Below are 16,359 nucleotides of genomic sequence, written 5' to 3' on the forward strand. Positions count from 1 at the left end.
AATCATGCGTAGAATTGATTTGTTTACCATTTAATCATGCGTAGAATTGATTTGTTTACCATTTAATCATGCGTAGAATTGATTTGTTTTAATCCTATTTATTGAACAAGAAAGGGTCAAATGAAAAAAGTTCGATAGTTAAAGTAGTGTTACTACTAAAGAAAAATTCCTGAAGCATCTGCCTGCTCTACCATGTTGACTTTTCATGTCTCGCCTTCTTAAGTTTTATGACTTCTCACTCTATCAAATAGATCAACCATAGCTTCAAGCAATTATCATTTTGACTATAGGATACATTACAATTTCGTCTCATTATAGATTCCGTTTCTTTATAAAGTAATTTGTTTTTAAACTAAGGCGTTACATGTTTTGCTTTGCAAATTTAAATTCCAATTTAAAATTTAAAAGTTTGATATGACCTAAAGATAGTCTCAAAAGTCTGAAGAGCGCAGTCAATTTATTCAATTCTTATATGAATAAGCTGCTTGTCAAAATGTAGTGCAAGTTGTAGAAAAGACGGGTTTGCAAAGTAAGTTGAAATTAATATTTTTGTACAATCGACATTTCTTTAGATTTAATGGAGATGACTTGATCAGCGCACTTATTTTCCCATTGAATTTGAAAAATGGTAGAATTCTTCGATCTATTCAAATTAATGTAAATAATATTGATAGATGAATATGATGATATAGTCTCGTCGCATCAGTACAGAAATTTCGCTTGTAGTACAGAAATTTCGCTTGTTATAAACTATGGCATGGTATTGGTTGCAAAAATTTGATATTTTTCATTTAAATGCAATATTTTTCATTTAATTGGTATATTTTTTCATTTATATGCAATATTTTTTCATTTATATGCAATATTTTTTCATTTGTATGGTATATTTTTTCATTTAAATGGTATATTTTTTCATTTATATGCAATATTTTTTATTTTAATGGTATAATTTTTCATTTATATGGTATATTTTTTCATTTAAATGCAATATTTTTTATTCAAATGGTATAATTTTTCATTCAAATGGTATAATTTTTCATTCAAATGGTATAATTTTCATTCAAATGCAATAGTTTTTATTCAATTGGTATAAAATGTCATTTGAATACAATATTTTTTATTCAATTGGTATAGTAGTTTTTTATTTATATGCAATAATTGCATTATGGGAAATTCTTTGACGTCATAAGGTCAAATTTGCAACAACGTTTGTGATTGGTCGGAAATTGTTTGGATGTCTCCCCTTTCTTTCTAAACATGGGTGACCAAGAATTAAAAAACGCGTCAGAATATCGCCCCTCTAACTAAATCTAACGTTCGTGCGAGTCCTGCACTGGCCGTTAATGCCAATAATGGCCAGGACGAGCAAAACATGCGAGTGACAAGTAATAATAATTAATTTGACACACAACTTGTTCATGGATAGCGCTGAAACAGATGCCTGCGTGCATGGCAAAAACACCTCCAATGAAAACCTTTTCTGAAGAAACTCTCCTACAGTCTACACATTGAAATAAAAAAAAATACATAGCTAGCCCCCTCCCCCTTCTAAGTCCAGATACATGTAATCATGACGTTCTTTAGTGCTATATCATTTTTTACTTTTCTTGATCCTCAGAGACGTTGCAGGAAGGCACATGAAAAAAGAATAAAAAGCATCCAGGACGTTACAATTATTTGGACTAAGCCCCCTCTTTTTTACTACATGTAGAAAAAAAAAATCACCTAATTACGACAGCAGAACTAGAAACCCACAAGTAGAGACATAAGCTGTTATACTACGGAACTAATTCTTTAATAAAGACAATTCAGGATAAATTGGAACCAGTTACTAACCCATGTTACAACAATTGTCCTATGACATAGGACTTCACTATATGAGGCGTGAACTTCATATTTAATACTATCTATGATATGTGCTCTCATGTCTTATGCTGCAAATCATTTTACATTTAGGATTCGTTGCTGAGCTTTTTTTTACTGTTCTCGCCTCCGAATCCCTTAAATAGATAGGTTCAAATTTAGATATTTGTATAGAGATGTATATATGCGAGTATTGGCAGCAATGGTTATGGTGTGTGTGTGAGGGTAGGGGGTTTCAGATCAAAGATCGTTTCTATAATTCTATATCTTTTAGTTTTTACCATTTCACTCTATTCTTTATCCTTTGATCTCTATTATATTTGTTCTAAACATGCGTGACATATTTGCCACTGGACATAAGGCAACCAAAAGTCAATCAACGTATTCTGTATATTTCATCATTTCTTTATTATGTTTTCTATAGGTTTGGTCCCGCCCCTTATCTATTTTTTTGCACATTAGGGACGACATCAAAAGTTGAATGTAGGATAAAAAAAAAAATAATTCATATAGTTTTTTTCACTGACCCCCCCCCCCCCCCCCCCCTCTTAATTTAATTTCTTAATTTGGGAAAAATTGATTGACCAATAAGGATATATATAAAATCGATGTTAATTAAACAAAACTTGCAGCAATTTTCCCCCCCCAACTATTTGAATTAAGTTTTTTATCCTTCATTGATTTTCTGATGTCGTCCCTTATCCTCTCTATGTAAACCCAATTCATGTCCTGATAAATGGTGACTCATGCATAGCATCATATGTGGTTATTAAAACAAGAAACATATTCATATTATAATAATTAATGTATGCTAGGACTTATAGATAGATGTCATTAGTCCCAGGTCATGTAATAAAGTAGGTCTTATAAAAATACAATAGCATTTTAATTTTGATGATTATATATATGTTTATATATTTAATAATGCCATTTTTTTGGAAAAAAAGTAGGGGCAAGGCGTTTTTAAAACATATCAATGGGACGCGTTTTTTTTTGTTCTTCGGAAGTGAGCCAGAAGAAGTCCATTTCTGTTTTTTTTTGCATTGGGAAGATCTTCTGGCTCTCTTCCACCTCTTCTTTTTGATAGGTTGACGGCAGAGGCACATAACAAACATGGCGTCGTTTAGTCTAAATGAAATTAATAAATTTATGAATGCAGATATATTAGAATGTGAGCTGTTTTATAAACGTTTTATGGTATGACAGCCTTAGTAGGACATCCCTGTAGGACGATAAGCTGGATAAATATAAGAACTACACGGACAATAACAGTTAAGGGACGATTATTTGATATTCTAGGGAAGGGATTTTGATTGATTGGTGTTTTACGCTACTTTCAACACTATTGGGCTATTCCGTGGTGGTCAGTTTAAATTTATAGATGAAGGATGGGGAAGGGGAGAGGGGGCATTATTATTCATTTCAATCTGTCGCTAATCATGCCTATTTTTCAGCTCTTACCAGGCAACCATATTCATATATGAAATCCTTCTGTCCCCCGACCCAACAAATAAATAAATATCAAATGGGTTTCCTCTAATTTAACACAAGTTTAAATTGATTGATTGTTTGTTGCTAATTTTAACGCCCAGTGAAAATTATTTCATGCTTGTTCAGGAAAACACGAGTTTAGAAGTCACGTATATAATATAAAAATGAAGAGATGGAATATGATTGCTAATAAGGCAACTATCCACCGGAGTTCAAATATGAAGTGGATGTAAGCAATTATAGATAAGATAAGATAAGAAAAATTTATTTTAATTCGGGTTACATGAAATACTACAAACATGAGCTCTGTAGAGCTTTTTGCCGTCATGTAGACAAATGATTTTTGTAGACAATCGTAAGGCCTTCAACAATGACAAAAACCTGATACTGTAAAGTCGTCTATAAAAGGCCCTACATTAAAAGTGTGACTGACAATTCAAACGAAAAAACTAACAGCCTAATTATACATAACAAAACAATTTACAAAATATCAAATATGAGTCGAGACAGGAACCAACGACAACCATTAAACTACAGGCTCCATCCCTGGGACAGGCAAATAAAGAATATGGCAGGGTGGATATAAAAACGAAGATGTGGTATGATTGCAGATGAGACAACTCTCCACAAGAGATCAAATGACACAGAAATCTACAGCTATAAGTCACCGTACGGCCTTCGACAATAAGCAAAGCCTACACCGCATAGTCAGCTATAATAGGCCCCGAAATCAAAAATGTAAAACAATGCAATCGAGAAAACTAACGGCCGAATTAATGTACAAAAAAATGAACGAAACACAAATATGTATAACAAAGCAACAAACGGCAACCACTGAGTTGCAAGCTCCTGACATGGGACAAGCACATACATACAGAATGTGGCGGGGTTAAACATGTTAGCGGGATCCCAATCCTCCCCCTAATCTGGGACAGCGGTGTAACAGTACAACAACATGTTTGTGAGCAACCCATCCCGAAGCTGGGACAGTGGTGTAACGGTACAATAAAATAACAACCTGCACAAATCAGCAAATTACTCAAAAGATCGGTAGGAGACACACACAAAAACTAACATTAAGACAATAGACACAAAGCACCGACATAAGAGTATTTGCAATTACTGGAAGTTTGCTCAAACCTAATTACAACTGGTACTGAAATAAATCTTGTTCTCCCAGACCGAGTTATCAATCAGTACACAACGCGCGGCAAAGGATTTATTAAAAAAAGAAAACAGTCTGAGAAACGTCTGGTTTACGTTGAATATACATATAAGAAGATGTGGTATGAGTGCCGATGAGACAACTCTCCATCAAAGTCATAATTTGTAAATGTAAACCATTAAAGGTCAACGTACGGTCTTCAACACGGAGCCTTGGCTCAAACCGAACAGCAAGCTATAAAGGGCCCCCAAAAATTAGTAGTGTAAAACCATTCAAACGGGAAAACCAACGGTGTCTAATCTATTTAAAAACCCGATATACTTGCATATAAATCCATATACAATGAAACGGTTTTTGAAAAGTGGACCGAACGTTTTGACCATCGAAATTTTGCAATAGAAATACTAGTTATGACCACAAGATTTTAACAGCCAGTGCAGGACTCGCACGAACGTTAGATTTAGTTAGAGGGGCGATATTCTGACGCGTTTTTTAATTCTTGGTCACCCATGTTTAGAAAGAAAGGGGAGAAATCCAAACAATTTCCGACCAATCACAAACGTTGTTGCAAATTTGACCTTATGACGTCAAAGAATTTCCCATAATGCAATTATTGCATATAAATAAAAAACTAATATAATACCAATTGAATAAAAAATATTGCATTCAAATGACATTTTATACCAATTGAATAAAAACTATTGCATTTGAATGAAAATTATACCATTTGAATGAAAAATTATACCATTTGAATGAAAAATTATACCATTTGAATAAAAAATATTGCATTTAAATGAAAAAATATACCATATAAATGAAAAATTATACCATTAAAATAAAAAATATTGCATATAAATGAAAAAATATACCATTTAAATGAAAAAATATACCATACAAATGAAAAAATATTGCATATAAATGAAAAAATATTGCATATAAATGAAAAAATATACCAATTAAATGAAAAATATTGCATTTAAATGAAAAATATCAAATTTTTGCAACCAATACCATGCCATAATAAACTTCAAAACAAATTTGTTATTTTACGTGGCTTGTAAAATAAATACAAGAATAAGCTACAGATTTAAATTAAAAGATGTTTTATATATACATGTATATGAAGTTTCTTTTTGGTAAAGCTGTTGATCATATAAATATAAATAACAAGATCTCAAAATGCAGCTATTTTTGACATGTTATGAAGTTTTTCGTAAAAGGAAAAAAATGAAGACCGGACAACACAAGAAACCCCTAAAAATCAACAAAACACACTTACACAAAAAACCAAAACAAAACAAAACAGAAAGGACTCAATAAAGGTCAACATACGGATGTTAAGATTAGACAAATGCTATATGCCAAGCTGTATGTCATCTCGGTTCTTAACAGGGCTCTGGTCAATTTCGTCAAAAACTATCAAAAGATCTGAAATCAGCACCATTTATTTTTCAGAGGACAAAAAACATAACGAAATCAGTGATTTTGCAAAAGTTCAATAATATGGGACGAAAATAAAACTTTTCGATGCTGTAAAAAATCAATGAAATTAAAATTCCGATTATATACATATTATCATTATATTGTCTTTATATTCTGTGAGAAGAAAAATATTTCTGGCTTGAAAACCGTAGAACGAGTGAAACGGACACACACGTTATTCAAATTTTGTCAGAATTAACTTAATTCAACCTCCCGTATTTTTTTTCAATAATTCAGGCAACTTATAATCATACAATTATGTACATCTTAAAGCATGATTCCAAATGTAAAAAAAAAACTTTCTGTTTGGAAAACTGTTGGAGGTGATGAGCGCACAAAAATGTCAACGAATATTAAAAAATGAAAATAAAATAAAAAATCCTAGAACTCAACCACTCTTTATTTTGATGTGCAAATCACACTCCAAAAAACTTAACAAAGCAAATTGAGAATATGAACACTTTCAGCAACTGCTGAATTACAAAAAATCAAATGACTTTAAGAAATTTGTTGCATTCAGATTTCTAGATTTACAAGTTTATTACATTCCGTTTGATATGATCATATGCAGTTGTGTCGCCTAGAGAGAATAAAAATAAATCATATTTATGAAAGTGTCGTAGCACAATAAATAAAAAATGCTTTTTGCAGTTAAACATATATTTTATTGTTATAACTTGCTGTGTTTCGATAACTATTGATGAAATGTAAAACTTCAAAGGAGCTATAATTATAAAATTGATTTAAGACAATAAGATAAATTTACACAGCTAAATTAGAGTGTAGCTGCATCGACTTTTAAGTCTTTAAAGATCATTATGAATGATATAATTTGATTATGAATATATTTTATGATATGGCCGCTAATGCTGTATCTATCATAATGTATTTAAAGACTTGAAATTCGATGCAGTTACATTCCGAATTAAGGAAGCTGTGTAAATTTATCTTATTGTTTCAAATCTCTGTCTGTCTGTCTGTCTGTCTGTCTGTCTGTCTGTCTCTCTCTCTCTCTCTCTCTCTCTCTCTCGGTTGTGTTTGGAATTCATGTGATTCCCTCATGTTTTGGTAAGTATATTCCAATTACGATTTTTGATCATATGTAAACTACTGGGTTTCATTAGTCAAATCTATAGGTAACAGTTACTTACTGTATAAAGTAATGAAGTTTCCATAGTAATAAATGTATTAGTCAAATCTATAGGTAACAGTTACTTACTGTATAAAGTAATGAAGTTTCCATAGAAATAAATGTATTAGTCAAATCTATAGGTAACAGTTACTTACTGTATAAAGTAATGAAGTTTCCATAGTAATAAATGTATTAGTCAAATCTATAGGTAACAGTTACTTACTGTATAAAGTAATGAAGTTTCCATAGTAATAAATGTATTAGTCAAATCTATAGGTAACAGTTACTTACTGTATAAAGGAATGAAGTTTCCATAGTAATAAATGTATTAGTCAAATCTATAGGTAACAGTTACTTACTGTATAAAGTAATGAAGTTTCCATAGTAATGCATGTATTAGTCAAATCTATAGGTAACAGTTACTTACTGTATAAAGTAATGAAGTTTCCATAGTAATAAATGTATATGACCATAGTAAAAAAATTAAATGGCAGTTTTCGTCAAACATTTAAACCTCAATAAAAGTATTCGATAATTTTAATTGATAAGAATAGTGTGAACAGATCGAAGTAGACATTATCAATCTCAGGACGTTTGATTGTTGAGTTCTTTAAAGGTATTGATTCCATTGGGTACCCTTTGAAAAGAATTTCTGCTTGATGTTTAATGCGTTAGAGAATTTCACAAATCGAAGTATATTCTTATATAAAAAGGTTACCATAATGACATTGTGAGTATGACCAACAACGACCGATTATCACTGCAAGCCATAACAAAAAAAAAGGTTGTTACAATGCCTCAGAACCTCAAATGACTATAGTTAGCCTTGTATGTTTTTTTTAAATTTTGGTTCATTTATATGTTTGGGAGTTTAGTGTGACGTCCATTTTCTCTGAACTAGTTCACTTTTTTGTTTAGGGGCCAGCTGAAGTTCGCCTCCGGTTGCGGGATTTTCTCGCTGTTTTCTGTTCTTTGGTCGGGTTGTTGTCTCTTTGACATATTCCCCGTTTCCATATATTTATAAACATTTACTATAAATTAGACCCATCGTGTTTACTCTGTGATAGACACAACGTGTTTACTTTTGATAACACCAACGTGCTTACTCTGTGTAAACCCAACGTGTTTACTTTCTGATAACACCAACGTGCTAGCTCTGTGATAGACCCAACGTGCTTACTCTAAGATAGATCCAACTTGTTAACTCTGTGATATACACAGCGTGTTAACCTGGTATAACCAACGAGTTCTGTGATAGACCAAACATGTTTTCTTTGTGATAGATCCAACGTGTTTACTCTACGCAGACCGAATGTGTTAACTCAATGATAGATCCAGCGTGTTTACTTTGTGATAACACCAACGTGGTAGTTCTGTGATAGACCAAACATGTTTTCATGTTTACTTCGAGATAAAACCAACGTGTGCATTCAATGATAGACCCAACGTACTTACAAGATAGCGTCTTGTCTATCTTCGAAAACGTCATGTGTAACGAGCGAGGCATGCCCTGTCGTAGCATCTTCTCAATCTTCGATTGCGTCATGTGTAACGAGCGAGGCATATTCTGTGCATATTCTGTCGTGTAACGAGCGAGGCAAACCCTGGCGTATCGTCTTGTCTATCCCTGATTACTGCATTCATAACGAGCGAGGCAAACCCTGTCGTAACGTCTTGTCTATCCCCGATTACTGCATGTATAATGGGGAGGCATACCTTGTTGTAGCGTCTTGTCTATCCCCAATTACTGCATGTATAACGAGCGAGGCAAACCCCGTCGTATCGTCTTGTCTATCCCCGATTACTGCATGTATAATGGGGAGGCATACCATGTTGTAGCGTCTTGTCTATCCCCGATTACTGCATGTATAACGAGCGAGGCAAACCTTGTCGTATCATCTTGTCTATCCCCGATTACTGCATGTATAATGGGGAGGCATACCTTGTTGTAGCGTCTTGTCTATCCCCAATTACTGCATGTATAACGAGCGAGGCAAACCCCGTCGTATCGTCTTGTCTATCCCCGATTACTGCATGTATAACGGGGAGCATACCTTGTATCATCTTGTCTATCCCCGATTACTGCATGTATAACGAGCGAGGCAAACCTTGTCGTATCATCTTGTTTATCCCCGATTACTGCATCTATAACGAGCGAGGCAAACCCTGTCGTAACGTCTTGTCTATCCCCGATTACTGCATGTATAACGAACGAGGCAAACTCTGTCGTAACGTCTTGTCTATCCCCGATTACTTCATGTATAACGGGTAGTCAAACCCTGTCGTATCATCTTGTCTATCCCTGATTACTGCATGTATAACGGAGAGGCAAACCCTGTCGTATCGTCTTGTCTATCCCCGATTACTGCATGTTTAACGAGCGAGGCAAACCCTGTCGTAACGTCTTGTCTATCCCCGATTACTGCATGTATAACGGGTACTCAAACCCTGTCGTATCGTCTTGTCTATCCCTGATTACTGCATGTATAACGGAGAGACAAACCCTGTCGTAACGTCTTGTCTATCCCCGATTACTGCATGTATAACGGGTAAACCCTGTCGTACCGTCTTGTCTATCCCCGATTACTGCATCTATAACGTAGAGGCAAACCCTGTCGTAACGTCTTTTCTATCCCCGATTACTGCATGTATAACGGGTAGCCAAACCCTGTCGTGTCGTCTTGTCTATCCCCGATTACTGCATGTATAACGGGTAGTCAAACCCAGTCGTATCGTCTTGTCTATCCCCGATTACTGCATGTATAACGGGTAGTCATACCCTGTCGTATCATCTTGTCTATCCCAGATTTCTGTATGTATAACGGAGAGCAAACCCTGTCGTAACGTCTTGTCTATCCCCGATTAGTGCATGTATAACGGGGAGCATATCTTGTATCATCTTGTCTATCCCCGATTACTGCAAGTATAACGAGCGAGGCAAACCCTGTCGTAACGTCTTGTCTATCACCGATTACTGCATGTATAACGAGCGAGGCAAACCCTGTCGTAACGTCTTGTCTATCCCCGATTACTGCATGTATAATGGGGAGGCATACCATGTTGTAGCATCTTGTCTATCCCCGATTACTGCATGTATAACGAGCGAGGCAAACCTTGTCGTATCATCTTGTCTTTCCCCGATTACTGCATGTATAATGGGGAGGCATACCTTGTTGTAGCGTCTTGTCTATCCCCGATTACTGCATATATAACGAGCGAGACAAACCCTGTCGTAACGTCTTGTCTATCCCCGATTACTGCATGTATAACGAGCGAGGCAAACCCTGTCGTAACGTCTTGTCTATCCCCGATTACTGCATGTAAAACGGGTAGTCAAACCCTGTCGTATCGTCTTGTCTATCCCTGATTACTGCATGTATAACGGAGAGGCAAACCCTGTCGTAACGTCTTGTCTATCCCCGATTACTGCATGTATAACGGGTAAACCCTGTCGTACCGTCTTGTCTATCCCCGATTACTGCATCTATAACGTAGAGGCAAACACTGTCGTAACGTCTTTTCTATCCTCGATTACTGCATGTATAACGGGTAGTCAAACCCTGTCGTGTCGTCTTGTCTATCCCTGATTACTGCATGTATAACGGGTAGTCAAACCCTGTAGTATCGTCTCGTCTTGTCTATCCCCTATTACTGCATGTATAACGGGTAGTCAAACCCAGTCGTATCGTCTTGTCTATCCCCGATTACTGCATGTATAACGGAGAGCAAACCCTGTCGTAACGTCTTGTCTATCCCCGATTTGTGCATGTATAACGGGGAGCATATCTTGTATCATCTTGTCTATCCCCGATTACTGCATGTATAACGGGTAATCAAACCCTGTCGTATCGTCTTGTCTATCCCCGATTACTGCATGTATAACGGGTAGTCATACCCTGTCGTATGATCTTGTCTATCCCAGATTTCTGTATGTACAACGGAGAGCAAACCCTGTCGTAACGTCTTGTCTATCCCCGATTAGTGCATGTATAACGGGGAGCATATCTTGTATCATCTTGTCTATCCCCGATTACTGCATGTAAAACGGGTAATCAAACCCTGTCGTATCGTCTTGTCTATCCCCGATTACTGCATGTATAACGGGTAGTCAAACCCTGTCGTATCGTCTTGTCTATCCCCGATTACTGCATGTATAACGAGCGAGGGAAACCCTGTTGTAACGTCTTGTCTATCCCCGATTACTGCATGTATAATGGGGAGCCATACCATGTTGTAGCGTCTTGTCTATCCCCGATTACTGCATGTATAACGAGCGAGGCAAACCTTGTCGTATCATCTTGTCTATCCCCGATTACTGCATGTATAATGGGGAGGCATACCTTGTTGTAGCGTCTTGTCTATCCCCGATTACTGCATATATAACGAGCGAGACAAACCCTGTCGTAAGGTCTTGTCTATCCCAGATTACTGCATGTATAACGAGCGAGGCAGACCCTGTCGTAACGTCTTGTCTATCCCCGATTACTGCATGTATAACGGGTAGTCAAACCCTGTCGTATCGTCTTGTCTATCCCTGATTACTGCATGTATAACGGAGAGGCAAACCCTGTCGTAACGTCTTGTCTATCCCCGATTACTGCATGTATAACGAGCGAGGCAAACCCTGTCGTAACGTCTTGTCTATCCCCGATTACTGCATGTATAATGGGTAGTCAAACCCTGTCGTAACGTCTTGTCTATCCCTGATTACTGCATGTATAACGGAGAGGCAAACCCTGTCGTAACGTCTTGTCTATCCCCGATTACTGCATGTATAACGGGTAGTCAAACCCTGTCGTACCGTCTTGTCTATCCCCGATTACTGCATCTATAACGGAGAGGCAAACCCTGTCGTAACGTCTTGTCTATCGCCGAATACTGCATGTATAACGGGTAGTCAAACCCTGTAGTATCGTCTTGTCTATCCCTGATTACTACATGTATAACGGGTAGTCAAACCCTGTCGTATCGTCTTGTATATCCCCGATCACTACATGTATAACGGGTAGTCAAACCCTGTCGTATGATCTTGTCTATCCCAGATTTCTGTATGTACAACGGAGAGCAAACCCTGTCGTAACGTCTTGTCTATCCCCGATTAGTGCATGTATAACGGGGAGCATATCTTGTATCATCTTGTCTATCCCCGATTACTGCATGTAAAACGGGTAATCAAACCCTGTCGTATCGTCTTGTCTATCCCCGATTACTGCATGTATAACGGGTAGTCAAACCCTGTCGTATCGTCTTGTCTATCCCCGATTACTGCATGTATAACGAGCGAGGGAAACCCTGTTGTAACGTCTTGTCTATCCCCGATTACTGCATGTATAATGGGGAGCCATACCATGTTGTAGCGTCTTGTCTATCCCCGATTACTGCATGTATAACGAGCGAGGCAAACCTTGTCGTATCATCTTGTCTATCCCCGATTACTGCATGTATAATGGGGAGGCATACCTTGTTGTAGCGTCTTGTCTATCCCCGATTACTGCATATATAACGAGCGAGACAAACCCTGTCGTAACGTCTTGTCTATCCCAGATTACTGCATGTATAACGAGCGAGGCAGACCCTGTCGTAACGTCTTGTCTATCCCCGATTACTGCATGTATAACGGGTAGTCAAACCCTGTCGTATCGTCTTGTCTATCCCTGATTACTGCATGTATAACGGAGAGGCAAACCCTGTCGTAACGTCTTGTCTATCCCCGATTACTGCATGTATAACGAGCGAGGCAAACCCTGTCGTAACGTCTTGTCTATCCCCGATTACTGCATGTATAATGGGTAGTCAAACCCTGTCGTAACGTCTTGTCTATCCCTGATTACTGCATGTATAACGGAGAGGCAAACCCTGTCGTAACGTCTTGTCTATCCCCGATTACTGCATGTATAACGGGTAGTCAAACCCTGTCGTACCGTCTTGTCTATCCCCGATTACTGCATCTATAACGGAGAGGCAAACCCTGTCGTAACGTCTTGTCTATCGCCGAATACTGCATGTATAACGGGTAGTCAAACCCTGTAGTATCGTCTTGTCTATCCCTGATTACTACATGTATAACGGGTAGTCAAACCCTGTCGTATCGTCTTGTATATCCCCGATCACTACATGTATAACGGGTAGTCAAACCCGGTCGTTTCATCTTGTCTATCCGAGATTTCTGCATGTATAACGGAGAGCAAACCCTGTCGTTTCGTCTTGTCTATCCCTGATTACTGCATGTACAACGGAGAGGCAAACCCTGTCGTATCGTCTTGTCTATCCCCGATTACTGCATGTATAACGAGGAGTCAAACCTTGTAGTAACGTCTTGTCTATCCCCGATAACTGCATGTATAACGGGGAGCATACCTTGTCGTATCATCTTGTCTACCCCCGATTACTGCATGTATAACGGAGAGCATACCCTGTCGTATCGTCTTGTCTATCCCCGATTACTGCATGTATAACGGGGAGCATACCTTGTATCATCTTGTCTATCCCCGATTACTGCATGTATAACGAGTAATCAAACCCTGTCGTATCGTCTTGTCTATCCCCGATTACTGCATGTATAACGGGGAGTCAAACCCTGTAGTAACGTCTTGTCTATCCCCGATTACTGCATGTATAACGGGGAGCATACCTGTCTATCTTCGAGTTTGTCAGGTATAACGTCGCGTCATGTCTATCTACGAGTACTGCATGTATGACGGGAGATCATACATTGTTGCTACGTCTAGTCTACCAACGAGTGTTGCTTATATCCTGTCGGCAAGTCTGGTCTACCTATGAGTGATGTATGTATAAATGGAGATGCACACCCTGTCGTTGCGTTTCTTCTCCGTTGACCGTCAAGGAATTCGAAATCATGCTCTCCATTGAAAATATGGTTACACTTCTTATGCAAACAGGAGTTACTACAAAGTAATGTCAAGAAAAAAATAAATAGTCATATTGTTTAACTTACTTTTGGCCCAGCTTAGTTGATTTTTATGAAGTAGCTAATTCTAACTTCACAAACAGAGTTGCGTTTCCGATAGACTTTCTGAATTTTTAATCGAAGGCGCATGGGAATGGACTTTTTATTTCTTCTGTTTTAATTTGTTTTAAGTAAATATTCCTTAATACCTAAACCTATTTTTTCTTACTTCATGTATTCTTGCTCTTATTTATATACGATTTTACAATAACAGTAGTTATGTGGTTTCTCCGATACCGTTAATTGTATCTTTATTTAGAAGTAATTGGCCCTCTAACTTTTGTGGTTTGGTCCAGTTCAGATATGATAGAAATCTAATTAACATACTGATGCACTTCTCATCCTGCATATATGAAAGCAATAAATAATTTTGTCGTTCAACGTCATTTTATTTCCCCACTCTTCTTTATACGATACTAGTCCTGTTTATTCCACATAATAGGTAATCATAGGTTAATTGACAAATATTCAAACAGGTAATTTGGTGCAAATGAATTCCAAATTGTGGCGCAAATAAATAAACTCATCATAGATACCATGATTAAAACTTTGCACACCAGACGCGCGTTTAGTCTACGGAAGACTCATCAGTGACGCTTGAATCAAAAAATTAAAAGGCCAAATAAAATACGAAGTTGAAGAGAATTGAGGATCCAAAATTCCGAAAGGTTTTGCCAAATACACCTAAGATAATTTATTCGAATTTCTGAAATTTTTTAAAGTTTTGAAACAGTTAATTTATAAATATCACCATGATAATTCATGTCTACACAGAAAAAAACTGACTACTGGGCTGGTGATACCATCGGGGAGGTTTACGGGGAGGAGACCTCCACCAACAGCGGCATCGACCCAGTGGTTGTAAATAAACTCTTCATAGATACCAGTATTAGAATTTTGTACACCAGACGCACGTTGCGTCTACAAAAGACTCAGCAGTTACGCTCGAATAAAAAAAGATAAAAAGGCCAAATAAAGTACGAAGTTGAAGAGCATTGCGGACCCAAAATCAATACCTTTGAAAAAAATAAAATGTGGTGCAAATGATATATCTCAGCAATACCAATTGTCGGAAACAGCCGATAATAAGTTATATTGGTCGACCGATCCATTTCCCAAGCGCCTGTGTTTTCATTACTTACTTTTAACGCAAATAGCCAATAAGATGAAAGAAGGAATGGTCATTATTCTCATAAACCAAATACATAGTTACAGACATGATAATTTTACAATGATAATAAATATTGAATATAGCATGTGTGAAATAAAAATGACTGTTACATACTACTATAATATAAATCTAGACAAACGATAAATGAATATAGTTGTTTTTTACCAGGAGGATAGACTTTCACAGTAATAGATTTCATAAATCTACAGGGTTTCACAATTTCGGGTTGAATATACTAAGTATTGAATTTAATAACATCTACACTATTACAACATTGTGGTAAGCGTTTGTTTCTTTCATTTTTGAAAAAAAAAAATAATAATATAATATAAAAGCAAAATTTGAAAAATTCTACGGTTTAAAAGTTCTTAATTTTTTAATGATATTATATTTTAAAACTTTGGCCTCGAGCATCACCGAAGAGACATTAATTGCCTAGATGCGCATCCGGTGCAGACAAATTTGTACCGTAAATGTTATAACTGGTCCTATACATAAGTCTTGGCGACTTTATTGACAAAATGTCATTATATAATTTGGGGCTACTGTATATATGATTTATTCTTATCGATATTGTTTAAAGTAATAAAACTTTTTTTCAATTTTGTAATCCGGGATTTTTATTCAAAATGTGTGGGTCAAGCTAATTCTAGGGCACGCACCCGTCTAATGAAAACAATAAATATTTTTCATGTTTAATCAATGTCTGCAAAAAACTGTCATGCTACCATTTAAATGGAGTTTGGCATTGAGCCAAGAAACAGTCTCTCAATGCACATGTCTTTAATTTTTTCTGTTAGATTCTGTTTTGGAACATTAACGAAAGCTGTAAATTTTAATGTAATAAATAAGAATAAAGGCTATGATCCTTTGTTTTTCTATCATATATTTTATTTTCGAGCTTTAAATTAGAATTGGGCTTTACAACCCTAATACGTGTTGTTCACAGCATATTATAATTCCGTTGATGTCCATTGATATTTTATTGTTATGTCCACTTTTCATATTTGTTCACAACGATTATACTATTGCTTCGTTAAAACATATTTATTATGTATTTATCTAGAATCTGAATAAAGCCTTTTTTG

General features: G+C 36.5%; 1 protein-coding gene across 1 annotated transcript in view; it reads left to right on the forward strand.

Annotated features, from left to right (window-relative positions):
* The first annotated feature begins 433 nt into the window (after positions 1–433).
* Positions 434–16,359, forward strand: part of LOC127736121 (angiopoietin-1 receptor-like) — a 184,911-nt gene continuing 168,985 nt past the window's right edge. Inside the window, exon 1 of the mRNA XM_052246664.1 lies at positions 434–529. The gene's annotated coding sequence lies outside the window, so the exon portion shown is untranslated. The remainder of the gene's footprint in view (positions 530–16,359) is intronic.

This window comes from Mytilus californianus, unplaced genomic scaffold, assembly GCF_021869535.1.
Source record: "Mytilus californianus isolate M0D057914Y unplaced genomic scaffold, xbMytCali1.0.p SCAF_3, whole genome shotgun sequence".
In the NCBI taxonomy this organism is placed as follows: Eukaryota; Metazoa; Mollusca; class Bivalvia; order Mytilida; family Mytilidae; genus Mytilus; species Mytilus californianus.